Source organism: Apus apus, chromosome Z (assembly GCF_020740795.1).
Source record: "Apus apus isolate bApuApu2 chromosome Z, bApuApu2.pri.cur, whole genome shotgun sequence".
In the NCBI taxonomy this organism is placed as follows: domain Eukaryota; kingdom Metazoa; phylum Chordata; class Aves; order Apodiformes; family Apodidae; genus Apus; species Apus apus.
The window spans coordinates 52,359,502-52,375,816 of record NC_067312.1 but is presented as its reverse complement, the minus strand read 5'-3'; the positions used below and the strand labels follow the sequence as shown (position 1 = coordinate 52,375,816).

Here is a 16,315-nt window from a genome sequence, read left to right as displayed (position 1 = left end):
AGTGCTCTGTCACTCTCACAGTAAAAAAAATAATTCTGATATTCACCTTAAACCTCCTATGCTCCAATTTGTATCCATTACTCCTTGTCCTATCACTGGTCAGCACTGAAAAAAGCTTAACTCCATCTTCTTGACACTCACCCTTTACGTATTTGTAAACATTGATGAGGTCACCCCTCAGTCTCCTTTTCTCCAAACTAAAGAGACCCAGCTCTCTCAGCCTTTCCTCATAAGGGAGATGTTCCACTCCCTTCATCATCTTTGTGGCTCTGTGCTGGACTCTTTCAAGCAGTTCCCTGTCCTTGAACTGAGGGGCCCAGAACTGGACACAATACTCCAGATGCAGCCTCACCAATGCAGAATAGAGGGGGAGGAGAACCTCTCTTGACCTACTAACCATACCCTTTCTAATACACCCCAGGATGCCACTGGCCTTCTTAGCCACAAGGGCACATTGCTGGCTCATGGTCATCCAGCATGCCCTACCTTCTTATGACAACCTGGGACAACCTGGGACAACCTGCTTTCCTGCACCTCCCACCCCCATCCTCCCCCTCCATCTGCACCTACTTCTGCACAGGTGCCAACTGCAGTGTCCAGCTGTGGATCTCAGAATTCAGACAACAGCACCCACACTACAAAAGTGATTTGTTAATAAGCAAAACAAGGCACTGAATATGTATGGTACGTTAATCAGCACAGGTGTTATTATGCACACCTTAGGTGCTTTCCCTTGAGCTTCATCCCTGAGCCAGGCCCCATGACATCAGTTCCCTCCAACAAGCATCAGTGTCCGGGGGCTCTCACTGTGGTAACACCAGGCTTTCATTACAGCCCAGGCTTTCACTTGCTGAGTATTGTGCCTCACCCTGAGGAATCTGCACCTGCATTTTGCTTGTTACAGCTAGGAAGAAGAAAGAGGAAAAGAAAATAGTCTTATCACACTAATTTGCAAGCTGACAGATTAAAAGCTCTTGGGGTTTATAAATAAAGTTCAACATTTCCTTTAAATATATTCTTAAAATTCTAGCTCTAAATAAATCTAGGAAGAAGCTACTACAAAAGAAGCAAAAATGTGCAATAAATTAAGAGCCTTGTGCCACAAGTGGCAAAAAAGTTACAAATCTTATGGAAGGATGGAGCATTTCCAAGGCTAACTGCTGTGCTTTTTCAAGACAAAATAAACAAATAATATCCAGTAGCAGAGAGTTGCATGACACAGGACCTGCCTATGTACAGAGATTTGCCAGCAGAATTATACTGTGATGACACACAGCTCTTACTGGCAAAAGCTCTTTAGAGGAACTCCAGTTGGCAGAATAAACATCAGCAGTAACCATCTTTTACCAGTATAATTGGGTTTGCCTAAAGAATTTTGCTGACTAAGTTGCTGTGGTTAATGTTGTGATCTTTTTTATTCTGCCAACTGTATGCCAGTTCAGCTAGAGCACAAAACACTGCTTGCTCAACCTCTGCAGTGTTGACCAGGATTCACAACCTCTGTTACAACCCTAATATTACCATTCACATCACCATTTCAACTGTTCTCATGAATAAAAGAGCATCTAAACCAGACACCGTTACTTCTCTGGTAACAACTGGAAAATTTTATGGCTGTTGTTAATAAGCAGCCTGGTACAACAAAGCAGTAAAGTGGATACATGGTGAGAATACGGCTGTCCATACCCAGCATCCTCCAGGCACCAAATACAGACACTAGAATGTAAACGTTCAAGACAACTGCTTTAAACAACGCGCCACATATTTTCTAAGTCCCATTCAGATTCTACTGAAAAAGCTCAGTATCACTCATATTCAGAGCCATTTATTTCTAGACAAGCTTTGATTTCCGAGTTGTGCCCAAGAGACAACTTGGAAACATGGCTGGCTGAGCATAAAAAAGACAACTTAGAGAAAAATGAACACAAATATGAATTAGATCTAATGAAAAACTGGCAAAAAAATACAGTCCTATCCAAACTTGTAAGCTGGCTCAAACAAACCAGGTAGCTGAAAGGAGGCCAAAATGAGCCAATTCTTGGGGTACATCCAAAAGTCCTAGGAGATATCACCTGGAGTACTATGTCCAGTTCTGGGCTCCCCAGCACAAAAGAGACACGGACATGCTGGAGCGAGTCCAACAAAGGGCTACTAAGATGGGGCTGGAGCATCTCACAAATGAGGAAAGGCTGAGAGAGATGGGACTGTTCAGCCTGGAGAAGAAAAGGCTCAGGGGGATCTTATCAATGCATACAAATACCTGCAGGGAGGGTGCAAAGAAGACGGAGCCAGGCTCTTTTCAGTGGTGCCTAGTGACAAGACCAGAGGCAGTGGACACAAACTGAAACACAGGAGGCTCTGTCTGAACATCAGGAAACACTTCTTTACCATGAGGGTGACTGAGCACTGGCACAGGTTGCCCAGAGAGGTGGTGGAGTCTCTATCCTTGGAGATAATCAAAAGCTGAGTGGACATGGTCCCAGGCAACCAGCTTTAGGTGACTCTGCTTGAGAAGGGATTAGACCAAATGATCTCAGGAGGTCCCTTCCAACATCACCATTCTGTGATTCTGCAACAGCAAAAAGGAAAGCAATAACTGATTTTCACTCCATGCTAAATACCAGGCTTTTAGAAATGTTCTCCTATGAAAGAAAACAGCAACTTCAACAGTACTTCAGGTTAGAGCTCCAAGAACTACGCTTGAGACACAAAGTATCTCTGCAAGTACACATGCTTTACCACTAAATATCAGATAAATCTGAGTATTTGAAATCATAGACTCACAGAACCATTTGGGTTGGAAGGGACCTTAAAGATCATCTAGTTCCAACCCCCCTGCATGGGCAGGGACACCTCCCACTAGACCAAGTTGCTCAAAGCCCCATCCAGCCTGCCCTTGGACACTTCCAGGGATGGGGCAGCCATAACTTCCCTGGGCAACCTCTTCCAGTGTCTCACCACCCTCGCAATAAATAATTTCTTCCTCACCTCTAATCTAAATATACCCTCTTTCAGCTCAAGACTGCTCCCCCTCATCTTCTTGCTACATGTCCTTCTAAAAAGTCCCTCCCCAGCTTTTCTGTAGCCCCTTCAGAAACAGAAAGGCCATTATGAGGTCTCCCCAGAGCCTCCTCTTCTCCAGGCTGAACAACCCCAACCCTATCCCAACTGTCTCAGCCTGTCTTCATAGGAGAGGTGCTCCAGCTCTCTGATCATATTCGTGGCCCTTCTCTGCCTCACTGCTGGAGGTCCATGTCGTTCTTATGTTGGGGTCTTCAGAACTGGACACAGCACTCCAGGTGGGGTCTCATGAGAGCAGAGAGGGAGAATCACCTTCCTTGGCCTGCTGGCCCCACTTCTTCTGGCACAGCACAGGACGTGGGTGGCTTTCTAGGCCCATTGATCTTGAGCTTCCTGTCCACCATCACTCCCAAGTCCTTCTCCTCAGAGCTGTTACCGATCCATCCTATGCCCATTCTGTATCTGTGCTTGGGATTGCCCCATCACAATTGCAAGACCTTTCAGCTGGCCTTGTTGAACTTCATGCAGATAATATTTCCCTCTGCTCTTCCGAAAAAATATACAAGAATTAAGAAAATCAATACATAATTAGTAGCTGGGATTAAAATTTCAGAAATAGAAATTAAAAAAACTCCTAAGCATGACTCTAACTCTTCCTATGGCTATAGCAAAAGACATTGACAAAAAAGTAGTTCAGAAGTAAACACATCTTGGCTCCTTCCCTATGGAATTAGGGAGAAAATATTCTCTATTTCAATAACCTAGAGACAGAAAAGTCCTTATCAAGGCGTCTAATTCTGAAAAGAAGCCTACTCTATTCCAGGAAAAAGACCTGGAAGTGTTGGACTCTCAGTCAAGGACGTAAGGGCTTGTATCACAAACAGTGTGGCCAGCAGGATTAGGGAAATGATTGTCCCCCTGTACACGGCACTGGTGAGGCTGCACCTTGAGTGCTGTGTTTAGTTCTGGGCACCTCAGAGTCCTGAGAACAGCAACAAAGCTGGCGGAGATCCCTGTGTCTAGTGGAGCTCTCCAGGGGTCGGTACTGGCTCCAGCCCTGTTCAGTATATTCTTTAATTACCTTGACAAAGGGACAGACTGCATCATTAGCAAGTTTGTTGATGGTACAAAGGTGGGAGGAGTGGCTGACACATCAGAAGGCTGTGCTGTCATTCAGCATGACCTGGACAGGGTGGAGATCTGGGCAGGGGAAAACTGAATGAAATTCAAGAAGGGCAACTGTAGAGTACTGCATCTGAGGAGGAACAACCCCCTGTGTCTGTACAGGCTGGGGGCTGACCTGCTGGAGAGCAGCTCTGGGGAGGACCTTGCACTCCTGGTGGAGAACAGGCTGACCACGAGCCAACAATGTGCTTTCACAGCCAAGAACGCCAATGGCATCCTAGGGTGCATTAAGGAGAGTGTAGCCAGCAGGTCAAAGGAGGTTATGCTCCCTCTCTACTCTGTCCTGGTGGTGCCACACCTGGAATACTGCATCCAGTTCTGGGCTCTGCAATTCGTAAAAGATAAGGAACTACTAGAAAGAGTTCAGAGCAGGGCCACAAAGGTGACTGAGGGAGTGGAACATCTCTCTTATGAGGAAAGGCTGAGAGAGCTGGGTCTGTTTAGCCTGGAGAAGAAAAGACTGAGGGAGGACTCTCATGACTGCTCATAAATATCTAAAGGGCAGGTTTCAGAAGGATGCATCCAGTCTCTTTTCCACAGTGTCCAACAACAGGACAAGGGGCCAGTTAAGAAGATTCAAGTTAAAACTAAGGAAAAACTTCTTTACTGTGAGATTAATGAGAACTGGAACAGGATGCTCATAAACAATGTGGAGTCTCCTTCTCTGGACACATTAAAAAAACCATCTGGACATATTCCTGTGTGATCTACTGTAGGTAATCCTGCCTAGCAGTGGGATTGGACTAGATGACCTTCAGAGGTCCCATCCAACCCTGATGGCTCTGTCTCTAAGGGTCTAGAACAAGTCTTATGAGGAGCAGCTGAGAGAACCAGCACAGCTATGAACTGTTCAGTCACAATTTAACTAGAGATACACAGGAACACCCATACGTTGAAGGCAAAGTGACAGATTACACACACTATACTAGGTCTCTGTATTTGCTGGCTGCTCTCTGATACAATAAGGAAACAAATAAGGAAAGCTTCACATGTGATCCTTACCCTGTGCTCAGTAGAGATTCATATACAAAATGACCAAATGCGTACTGGTCTTACCAAGGTCTGTGTGTTCACACCTAAACATTTTTCTCAAATCCATACTCATTCACTTGGAACTTTGCTACTCATATTCACAAGCTCCTTCCACAACATTATTTAAAATGAGTACCTGTTTCTTCTTTTTTATGCCTCAAATCTCTTTATTTCCCCTTGTTTTATATTAATTTCCAATCTTTTCACAGCAAACCTGCACACAGAGAACATGAAAACAAAAATGGCCTCCTTCAGTACTTCACCACCAAAAGTTTTAAATGTCTTTGCAATAAATTGATTTCTAACAATCAGATTTTGAAAATGCAGCTGAAATATATTCAGAACATCACAGATTTTCTGAAGAACAGTCCCAACACAGATTATCTGAAGAAATAACCTGAATCAGGAAGAAAAAGCCTTTTTATTTGTCTAGAGAGAAGACCATCTCCTCTAGCCTTCATGAAGACTGGCAGACAGCAACTGCTCAGCAGCACCGTAAGTTGTGCCAAGAATGCTATATTCCCTGCCCACATAATAATTTGGTCAGTTTTGTTCAGAAATGAACAGAGCTGGGACCAAAAGGCTAGGATAAGAGGCTCAGGAGAAAGGATGGTGTTGAGTTCATGCAATTGCTGAGCTTGCCTAGTTCAGAGGTGTGCATGGATTTCAGGGACAGGAACAAAACTGCAACATTGCCAAGGTTAAAGGGCTACTTGAACAGAAAGCAAGCAAAATACAGCTATGTGGTGGCACTCATACAGATGAGTAGTGGGAAAAAGAAAAAGCAATGTCATTGCAAGTGAACTACGAGATAAAAAGTTCTAGGATAGCAATTCTGACACGTGGCTCACTGAGAACCAGGAACTGTGGATATGAAAATGCAAAAAGATAGGAGAAAAACAAAGGCACCAGTCTTTTTACAGCTAGAATGCCTACAGAAGACACTAGGTCAGGCAGATTTATGATGCTTAACTATTTTTGCACCAGGAGAGGGACGATTCCACTGCAATCCAGACAAACCGGTTGGTTAGCAACCAGCAAAATGCTTAAGGTGCAAAAGAGCTTCCTTTGTCTTTTTCCTTCACACTGTTTTTAAAGAGCTGCTGCTATTAGCATTTTAGTGCTGTGAAAAAAGTTCGAGCTTTCCATGTGCTGACAAACAAAAATCAGTAGAGGGCACCAAAAAGCAATGCAAGTTCCCTTGATCTTTCAAGAACTTAGTAAAAAGAGAAATCTACCTATTCCCAAGTGAAGCCAAGCAGTAAAAACTGTAAGTTTAACCAGACACCCAGATAAGCTTTGCCCACAACGGAGTTTAAATACTATTTATTAGATTTTTTTTTAAACTTGGTATACGTGCTTAAAGAAGAAAACCACAAGCAGTTCTTGTGTGTGAACTGACTAAACCCAACCTGTATCTTTCCAGAAGTTTCAAGAATCAGTCCTCCAGTTAAAACAACTCTCTGACTAAATGTAGGAAAAAAAGAAGTTTCACATTCTACCTGTACTCCTACCTTTCAAATCCTTCTGGGGTGGAGGGGGAGGGTGGGGGAAGGGGTGTGGAGCTACATATAGATTAAATAATAAAACTTTGGAAAGTCTAAGACTTGCTCTGTAAAAATTCCCATTAGGTTCACCAGCAATTTATCCCACATAGCTTCCATAGACAAACACATAAAACAGCTCTGAAATGTGCCAAGGCTACAGTTTAAGTTTCAACTCAATAGCAGCCCTGAAGAAGTAACTTGTCTTCCTAACAGCACAACTTTTTATAGTCTAGGAAGAGTTTGCATGGAAACCATTTGATTCTTACAGACTTTCTTAGTAAAGAGCTGAAAAAGTAACTTGACTTCGTCAACAATACCACTTTGTATCATCCAAATTATCTTCTTTTATTATGTCAATAAACTATTTTGAACAAGTGTGTTTAGATAAGCTGGTGCATAAACTACACAAATGACAAGAGCACTGATGCCACTGATAGCAGCTTTAGAGCCAAAACTATATATTGCAGAAAAAGACAATTATATGCTGTGACCCCTACACCACTGCAGGTGCGGAGCAAGGACCGGTCAACTTGCAACTTCAATTTAGTATTACACTTTCATTAAACAAATCAAAGCGAACCAAATGTGAATCAAATGAAGTTTAATCAGCTCTGTAAGTCAGGGATACACAGGAGAATCTTGTGAACTGTAATTTATAAGCCACTTTCATTTAAATGCTGCTTCTCTGCTTGCAATTACCTTTCTTAACATGTACCATTTCCTGGTAACAATGCTCTGGAAACTCCTTCACATTGTTATTCTATGCATACATAGGGCTTCTTCCTAGAGATTCAGTTGCCTCAGCAAACACAATTTAAGAAAGAGCACATCAGCATCATCACCCTAAACAAATAGTAAGCAACACTTGAATAAGGTGGACTTTCAGTAATTGTGTTCATCTTACTGTTCCAGTTACCTCACTACATATTTGAAGAACTTACCAGAGCACTGTATATTTGCTCCAAATACTATCAAAAATCCTTTTCAAATGCAAAACATTCATAAACATTCCCAATATATGCATAAAAATTCTCATTACTTAGATTTCAGTTACTATTTGCATAAGGAACAACTAAATTACACGCTGTGAACCATTACAACTAGAAGTGGATGTCTCCAGAAAACGTTTCAATGCACAGTCAGTTTTATAATACAAATCTTTAAGAAACAAGGCGCATTTTTCTGGTCCAAGTGTAAGAAAATCTCTTTCGTATTATACAGGACTAGGATCTCATAAATAGTGAGAAACGCAAACAATGCTATGAAATGCATGCGAACATCAACACGTTTCCTTGAGTAGCTCTTCTTCATCTAACTTGAGAGGATTAAAGACACTCAGAGACTCGATTCTACTGCAGAACTGGGAGGGTAACCAGCTGTTCGGTGCCTGCTGCCTGCCCGCAGGCGGGAGGGACATCGAACCCCCCTGCTTTTCTGAGGACAGCCCGCAGCAACTCACTTCTGCAAAGCAAGCTTTCGGGGTTCCAGTTCTACGTTCTGCCAAAGCAGGGAACCCAGTTTTAACAGGATTACATGCTTCATGCCCCCAGAACGCAACTCGTGGAGCTTCCGTGCCCCGGGCAGGCCGCCTCCCTCGCCCCCCGCACGCAGCGCGGGGCCTCCCGGCCCGCACCGCCCGCGCCTGAAGGGCTCCGCGGACCCCGGGCAGTGCGGGGGAGGCCCCGCCCCGAGCGGGCCCACCGCCCTCCTCCATCCCAGCCCTACCTGCCATCCCCGCGGCCGCGCCCCCGCCTCCTCCGGGCCTCCCGCAGCCACCGCCGGGGCTCCCGCGCTGCCTCCTCCCGTCTCGGCCGGTGGCCCCGCCGGGCCTGCGCGGCCCGCCCGCACCGCCGCTTCCGGGAGCGTGGGCCTGGCCCCCTCCGCCCATCACAGGCCGAGCCTCCGCCGCGCCCCCCGCCCGGCCCCGCGGGACCCCCGCCCGCCCGCCCGCCCGCCCGGCCCGCGCAGCCCGCGCCGCCCCCGCCTTTGTTCGCAGCGGCAGCGCGGCCCGCCCACCGCGCCGGGGCAGCCGGGCCCGCCGCCTCCGCCGCGCCTGCGCCTCGGGCGGGGCCCGGGGCGGGGCTCCCGCCTCCTCCGCTCCGCGAGGGCGCCGGGCAGCGCCGCAGCGCCCCGGCCGGACCCCGGGCCCCGCGCTCCGCCGCGCCTGCCGGCGAGGGCGCTCGGGGCAGCCCGTCCCTCCGGGCTCCGGCTCCTCACCTGCCGCCCCGGCGGCGGCGCCGGGAGGACGAGGAGACGAAGGGCGGCCACAGCGCGGCGCCGGCCCCTGGCAAAGCCATGGGAGGGACGCGACCGGCCGCCGGGAGGCCGCGCTGGTGCAGAGCTGCCCCGCCAAGGGAACAGCGGAGGTGTCAGAGAACGGAGCGGCTGACGCCATCGCCCGCCGGTAAAACATCACGGCTCCGCTGTCAGCTTCCGAACTCGCCTCAGGTCTCTGCGCTTCCAGGCTTTCCGAAATCTGAGCCCGAAAAACAAAACGAACCACCTGGAGGAGACAATTCCACAGAGGCGAAAGGGGTTTGAAACCAGCAGACGGTATCTTGGCAGCTGCCGGGTGTGCGACGGGGAAGGCAGGGAGCGGCTCCGCAAGAGCAGGCGGAGCCAGCGGAGGGGGCGGGAACAGGCACCGAGCGGCAGGAACTGGGGTCGCCCGACCTGTACAGGAAGAATTTGCCACTACTGAAAGGGGAGGGGGCTAAATAAATTCCATCTCATATTCCAGATTGTCCATGTATTATCCTACGCACAGTCCCCACAAGAGAGGTATATACAGTCTTATTTTATAGAGCGCGTATTAATAAATGCGATTAACCTTAAAATACCTGAATTCCAGAATAATTTTGAGTCCAGCTATGCATGGGTCGCTTACGCTTATCCTACCTCACTCTGCACCACCCGAAGAGGAAAAGAAAGAGGAGGATATATGTATTTAGGATTAGAACTTACAAAATACTTCTTGTCTTGTGAAAAAAACCCCATCTTTTTAAAGGGTTGACAAAAGCCCTCTGGATTACAGACTGAGGACTCGGTGCCCATTGAGACAGACAAGACTGAATTCTGGAATAACTAAAATTAGTAAAAAAATGTAAGACGTAATAACTATACCTGGCAAATTTAAAGGTTAGAAATAGTGAATCAAATCATGTAGTTAGTTATATGGGTCATAAGTATGAAGCAAAGAGAAATTCCTTACATAGTAGAAAGCAAATCTAATCGGAGCAGTACTACGAATGTAATATAAATGAAAATAAGTTAAAAACGAGCGAAACAAGGCAAATATCTGGAAATACTACTGATTTCCAACCCCTCAGTGCTAGTGAAAAAATTCCACTGGATTGCTTACACGGTGCTTTATTTTTGCACTACTACTGAGTGGTCAGTTTGGAACTGCAGGAGGACTGAGATCTGCAGAAAGAGATGTCCCAGGTGTAGTTAAGAGCTGCAAATTTGGAGTTTCCAGTCAAGCTGAGCAAGCATTCTTTAATGGAAGTACACCAAACAATGACCCCAAAGACAGAAACATATTTTAAAAGCTCGATTAACTGAATTAACTCTCAGTTTAACATGAGTGTTAAACCATTGTTTGGGCATTAAAGCAATGCAATATTCTAAGAAATAATTGTTCCTTGTTACAAATAACTGTCCTTAAATGCAGTGTTGAAAAAATGTACTCAGTTCTGCTATTTAATATCCCAAGAATGAAAATTCCAGCTCTAAGTATTTCATTCGTTAAAAAATCAGTTATGCAGCATGTTATACTTAAAAAAAATTACAAATATAAAAAAGGGTCCCCCGACTCATGAACTGAAGCTTCTATGTTCCAACCTCCAAAGAAACAATGATTTTAACATATATGTCAATTACAGTAACTTTGCAGCACCAAGTGAAATGGAAAATGTACTCTGTTACCTGTGCTGTACTAGACCTTTTTGTAAGACAAGGCAAAGTACTGTTTTAAATGCTACAAAATTAAACAGGTTCTCAGTACTGCCAATGATGCTCTCAACAATGACACATCCTTCTTAAGATGGTGAGGCCACAGATGAAAAAGCTTAAATTTTGGTTTCCTGCTGATGTCACTGATAATGAATTCAAGACTCTCATGTGCCAAGTCAACAGAATCAAGGAACTGGGGTGGAAGCCTGGAAATTGTTTTCATTAAGACTGCAACATTCCTTTAGCATGTGTTGTGTGGAAATTTTCTCATGCTGTTGTCCAGGAAAAGATGACTGGGCTTTTGGAAAACCTACTGTAAATATATATACAGACTGCCAGTCCAATACGTTTCAACTGTGATGCAAAAACTGGTTACACACAGTCAGGCACAGAGCAGTAAGTTATTTCAATGAAACATGCATATTGACTAACCAAAGATATGTCAAAATAGTCTGAAGGCATGCTTTTCATAAAGTATTCATAAAGAAAGAACACAAAGAAGTCAAATAAATCAATTAAATCCGGCATTTTACCTTTACATGGTATTTCCACCAAAAGGACCAGCTACTGTCTCTTAGTAATGGGAAAATAGAATGGAACTCTCATTTTGGAAGTAATTCAAACTGGAAACTAATACCTGGTTCTAAAAATGACATAAAAATATAGGCATATGTGAAATACAAGCAAAGAGTGGTAGAGAACTGCAGTTGTACCCTAGTACTATGATAGTGCTTTTAGGAAGCACTACTTGAAATTTTTTTACAAGTATGTCCATATACACAAGCCCTTAAAAATATTTAAAAAACCAAATAACAGACATCCAAGTTTATGGGTTAAGATCAAGGGGAAGAAAGGCCAAGGTGACATCACGGTGGGGGTTTGCTGCAGGTCGCCTGAGCAGGAGGATAATATAGACAAGGCACTATACAGACAGACGGGAGCAGCTTCACATTCACAAGCCATGGTGCTCATGGGAGACTCCGACCACCCTGACATCTGTAGGAAGAACAACTCCGCTAAACACAAACAATCCAGGAGGTTCCCAGAGTGCCAGGATGACAACTTCCTTTTCCAAGTAATCGAGGAACCAACAAGAGAGGTGCTATGCTGGATCTTGTCCTCACCAATGAGGAAGGGCTGGTGAGGGATGTTAAGGTCAAGGGCAGCCTTGGTTGTAGTGACCACGAAATGGTGGAGTTCAAGGTCCTTAGGGCAGCAAGGAGGGCTCACAGCAAGCTTACTACCCTTGACTTCAGAAGGGCAGATTTCAGCCTCTTCAGGGATCTGCTTGCGAGAGTGTCTTGGGATAACATCCTGGAGGGTAGAGGGGCCCATGAAAGCTGGCTGATATTTAAGGATCACCTTCTCCAGGCCCAAGGGCAATGAATCCCTATTAAGAGAAAGTCAGGTAGAAACTCCAGCAGGCTGGTGTGGATAAGCAAGCAGATCCTCGAAAAGCTCAAACTGAAGAAGAAAGCACACAGGGGTTGGAAGCTTGGGCAGGTATCCTGGGAGGATTACAGAGAGGTTGTCTGAGCAGCTAGGGATGAGGTGAGGAGAGCCAAATCCCTGCAAGAATTAAATCTTGCCAGAGATGTTAAGAACAATTAGAAAATATTCTTTAGGTATGCTGGGGAGAAAAAGACATCCAAGGAGAGTGTAGACCCTCTCCTGAAGGAAACGGGCAAGGTAGCAACACAGGATATTGAGAAGGCTGAGGTCCTCAATGACTTCTTTGCTTCAGTCTTCTCTGGCAAGTGCTCCAACCTCAACGCAAAGGCCACAGCAGGTGAAAGCTGGGACTGGGAGAGTGAATTACCCCCCACCATAGGTGTAGAGTAGGTTTATGACCACCTAAAGAACCTGAAGGTGCATAAATGTATGAGACCTGGTGGGATTCACCCATGGTCCTGAGCGAGCTGGCAGGTGCAATTGCTAAGCCTCTGTCCATCATATTTGAGAGGTCATGGAGGTCTGGTGAGGTTCCTGCTGACTGGAAAAAAGGGAACATAGACCCTGTTTTTAAAAAGGGGAAAAAAGAAGACCCAGGGAACTACAGGCCAGGCAGTCTCACCTCTGTGCCTGGCAAGGTCATGGAGCAGATCCTCCTGGAAAGTCTGCTAAGGCATATGGAAAATAAAGAGGTGACTGGTGACTGCCAACATGGATCACTAAGGGCAAGTCATGCCTGACCAATCTGGTGGCCTTCTACAACAAGGCTACAGAGATGGTGGATGGTGGCAGAGCAACTGACATATCTACCTGGATTTGTGCAAAGCATTTGACACTGTCCCACATGACATCCTCGTCTCCAAACTGAGACGTCTCCAAACACCTCCAAACTGACCTCCAAACTGTCAAATCCAAGGCATAGAATTGAGAGACGGACCACTTGGTGGATAAGAAACTGGCTGGATGGCTGCACCCAGAGAGTTGTGGTCAATGGCTCAATGTCCAAGTGGAGGCAGGTGACGAGTGGTGTTCCTCAGGGGTCAGTATTGGGACCAGTGCTGTTTAAGATCTTTGTTGGAGACATGGACAGTGGGATTGAGTGTATCCTCAGCAAGTTTGCTGATGATACCAGGCTGTGTGGTGTGGTGGACACCCTAGAGGGAAAGGAGGCCATCCAGAGGGACCTTGACAGGCTGGAGAGGTGGGTCAGAGCCAACCTCATGAAGTTTAACAAGGCCAAGTGCAGGGTCCTGCACCTGGGTTGGTGCAACCCCAGGCACAAATACAGGCTGGGGGGAGAATGGCTGGAGAGCAGCCCTGAGGAGAAGGAACTGGGTGTGGTAGGAGATGAGAAGCTTGACATGAGCCACCAGTGTGTGCTGGAGCCCAGAGAGCCAGTTGTGTCCTGGGCTGCATCAAGTGTGGCCAGCAGGGCCAGGGAGGGGATTCCGTCCCTCTGCTCCGCTCTGGTGAGACCCCACCTGGAGTGCTGTGTACAGTTCTGGTGCCCTCAGCACAAGAAAGATACAGACCTGTTGGAGAGGGTCCAGAGAAGGGCCACCAAGATGATCACAGGGCCTGGAGCACCTCTCATATGAAGACAGGCTGAGAGAGTTGGGGCTGCTCAGCCTAGAGAAGAGAAGGCTCCAGGGAGACCTTATGGCACCTTCCAGTACCTGAAGGGGCTACAGAAAAGCTGGGGAGGGGCTTTTCATCAGAGAAGGTAGTGATAGGACAAGGGGTAATGGTTTTAAACTGAGAGAGGGGAGATTTAGGTTAGATATTAGGAAGAAATTCTTCACTATAAGGGTGGTGAGGAACTGGAAATGGTTGCCCAGGGAGGCTGTTGATGCCCCATCCCTGGAATCTTTTAAGGCCAGGTTGGACGAGGTTTTGTGCAACCTGGTCTAGAGGTAGGGTTCCCTGCTCATGGCAGGGGGGGTGGAACTTGATGATCTTTAAGGTCCCTTCCAACCTTACTGATTCTATGAAAAAAAAAAAATTAACATCAAAGCTCCTACCAAATAAAACTGACATTTGAAGGAAAACATATTTTCAGTTTTTATGCTAGTTTCACTATAGCCAGGTTTTACAGTTGGGAGTTCTCATCTGGTGCAGAACCAATACTAGTGAGAAAGATTGTTTTCTCCTACCATTCCTCCCCTCAACATGCAAAAAAGTAAATTTGTTGCCCAGTTTCTGTATTAATATGGAGGCAGGTGTCGAACAACTCAAAAGGCTGTGCACTCTTTGAAATTTAAACCAGGCAAGCTGCCATAGCCCTTTCCACTCTCTCCTCCCACACTTGTGAAACACCTAACAAACAGAATTTTCAACAATAATTTTAACACTTTTAACTTCCTCATATGAAATAGAACTAAGGGAAGACTATCAACCTAACAAAGAGGTGATCTTCCATGTAATGACAGGAAAGGAGGAGTATTAAAAGGGAATGCCAGTATTAAGTTTGTGTACCAGGATAGCTCTGAAAGGAAAAAAAAAAAAAAAAAAGGAAGCAGTGAATACTATTACAAATAATTCAAATAGAAATAGTTAACCAGTTAATCAACTGGAAACTTAAAATAATTTTGCTGTGTTCTGGACAGCATGTTTCACTAACACATGGAGGCTAAACCAGGCCCCAAATCTAGGACACTACCTTAAAATTAAATTATAAAAAGAGGCAGTAGAGCATTAAAATAAACTTACACTGAAAAGCAATCTAACACTGGGATAAGCTAAAACAACTATAAAATTAACTTACTCCAGAATTTCAAAATATACTGCCATGCAGGTCACATTCCACTTCCCAAGAAAGATCACTTAAATTTTGCCTAACAAATTCTTTCTTCCAGGCATGTGAAGCTAAAATGTTAGTTTACTATAAAGTGTCATGTGTACAAACAATGTAACACATGTTACATTTTTAAAGTAATGTGAATCAACTTGCATTATTTAGGGACAGTAAAGCTGAAGGTAAAATCATCAATAACAAGGTGAACATGAAAGCAAGTCTCAGACCTTCCAGTTCTGTATGGCACACTTACAGTGCTGACTGAACCATCCCTGTGGTTTTAACTCACCCGGCCACCAAACACCACACAGCCACACGCTCACCCTGCCCCCTCCCAGGGCATGGGGAACAGCATTGGAAAAGCAAGGAGACGCATAGGTTGAGATAAAAACAATTTAATGATTGAAATTAAATAAAATGTAGTAATACTAAATATTAATAACAGTAGCAGTAGAAGAATATACAAATGATGCACAGTACAACTGCTCATCACCCTGCTGATCAATGCCCAGCCCATTCCTGACTACCAATCCTGGAGGAGACAAAAACCCAAAACAACAATTGTAGAAGAGAGAGACAGACAGCTTCCTGGCCAGCCCTCATATATGTACTGAGCATGATGTTGCATGATACAGGATATTGCATTAGCCAATACGGATCTATTGATCCGGCTATGCTCCCTCCCAGCTTCTTATGCATCTGCATGGGAAGTTGAAAAGTAGTGGATTTCTTAGCAACTACCCAAAACACCAGTGTATTATCAACATTCTTCTCATACCAAATTCCACACTGAATCCAAAATGCAGTGCTATTCCAGCTACTAAGAAGAATTTGTTCTGTCCCAGCTGAAACCAGGACAAACATCAAGCACTCTTACTGACTCCATGCAAGCCAATCTGAGAATACACCAAAAAAACGTTAGGAAAATGCTTCTACATAATTAAAGAAGTCAGTATTTTAAGGTTGCTGTACTGAACAGAAGCTTCCTATAAGTAAAACCTTAAGTTCCCAACTCCAAAACAAGAAAATACAGCTAATGCAAGAAGGCTTTGAACACTTAGCTAGGCTCTCACCTCTGAAGTCAGAAGTAACATGACATCCTCTCTTTCCAAAAGATTAGCAAAAATATTGCTGTTCTTTATTAACTGACAGTGTCAATATGGCAACTCACACATGTTTAGAATAGCAAAGGAACACAAGTAAAAACAAAAATACATTACTGCAGACAAGCCTGTCCTTAACTGACTAAAAGATTTTCTTAAGTAGGATTTTTATTTCTCAATATGCCAGACATAGTTAAACGAGTAACTCTGAAAATTCACTGCTATGC

At 45.0% G+C, this 16,315-nt stretch overlaps 1 protein-coding gene across 3 annotated transcripts in view; it reads right to left on the bottom strand.

The window, feature by feature from the left end:
• Positions 1-16,315, bottom strand: part of RNF38 (ring finger protein 38) — a 116,509-nt gene that overhangs the window by 35,486 nt on the left and 64,708 nt on the right. The window lies entirely within an intron of this gene.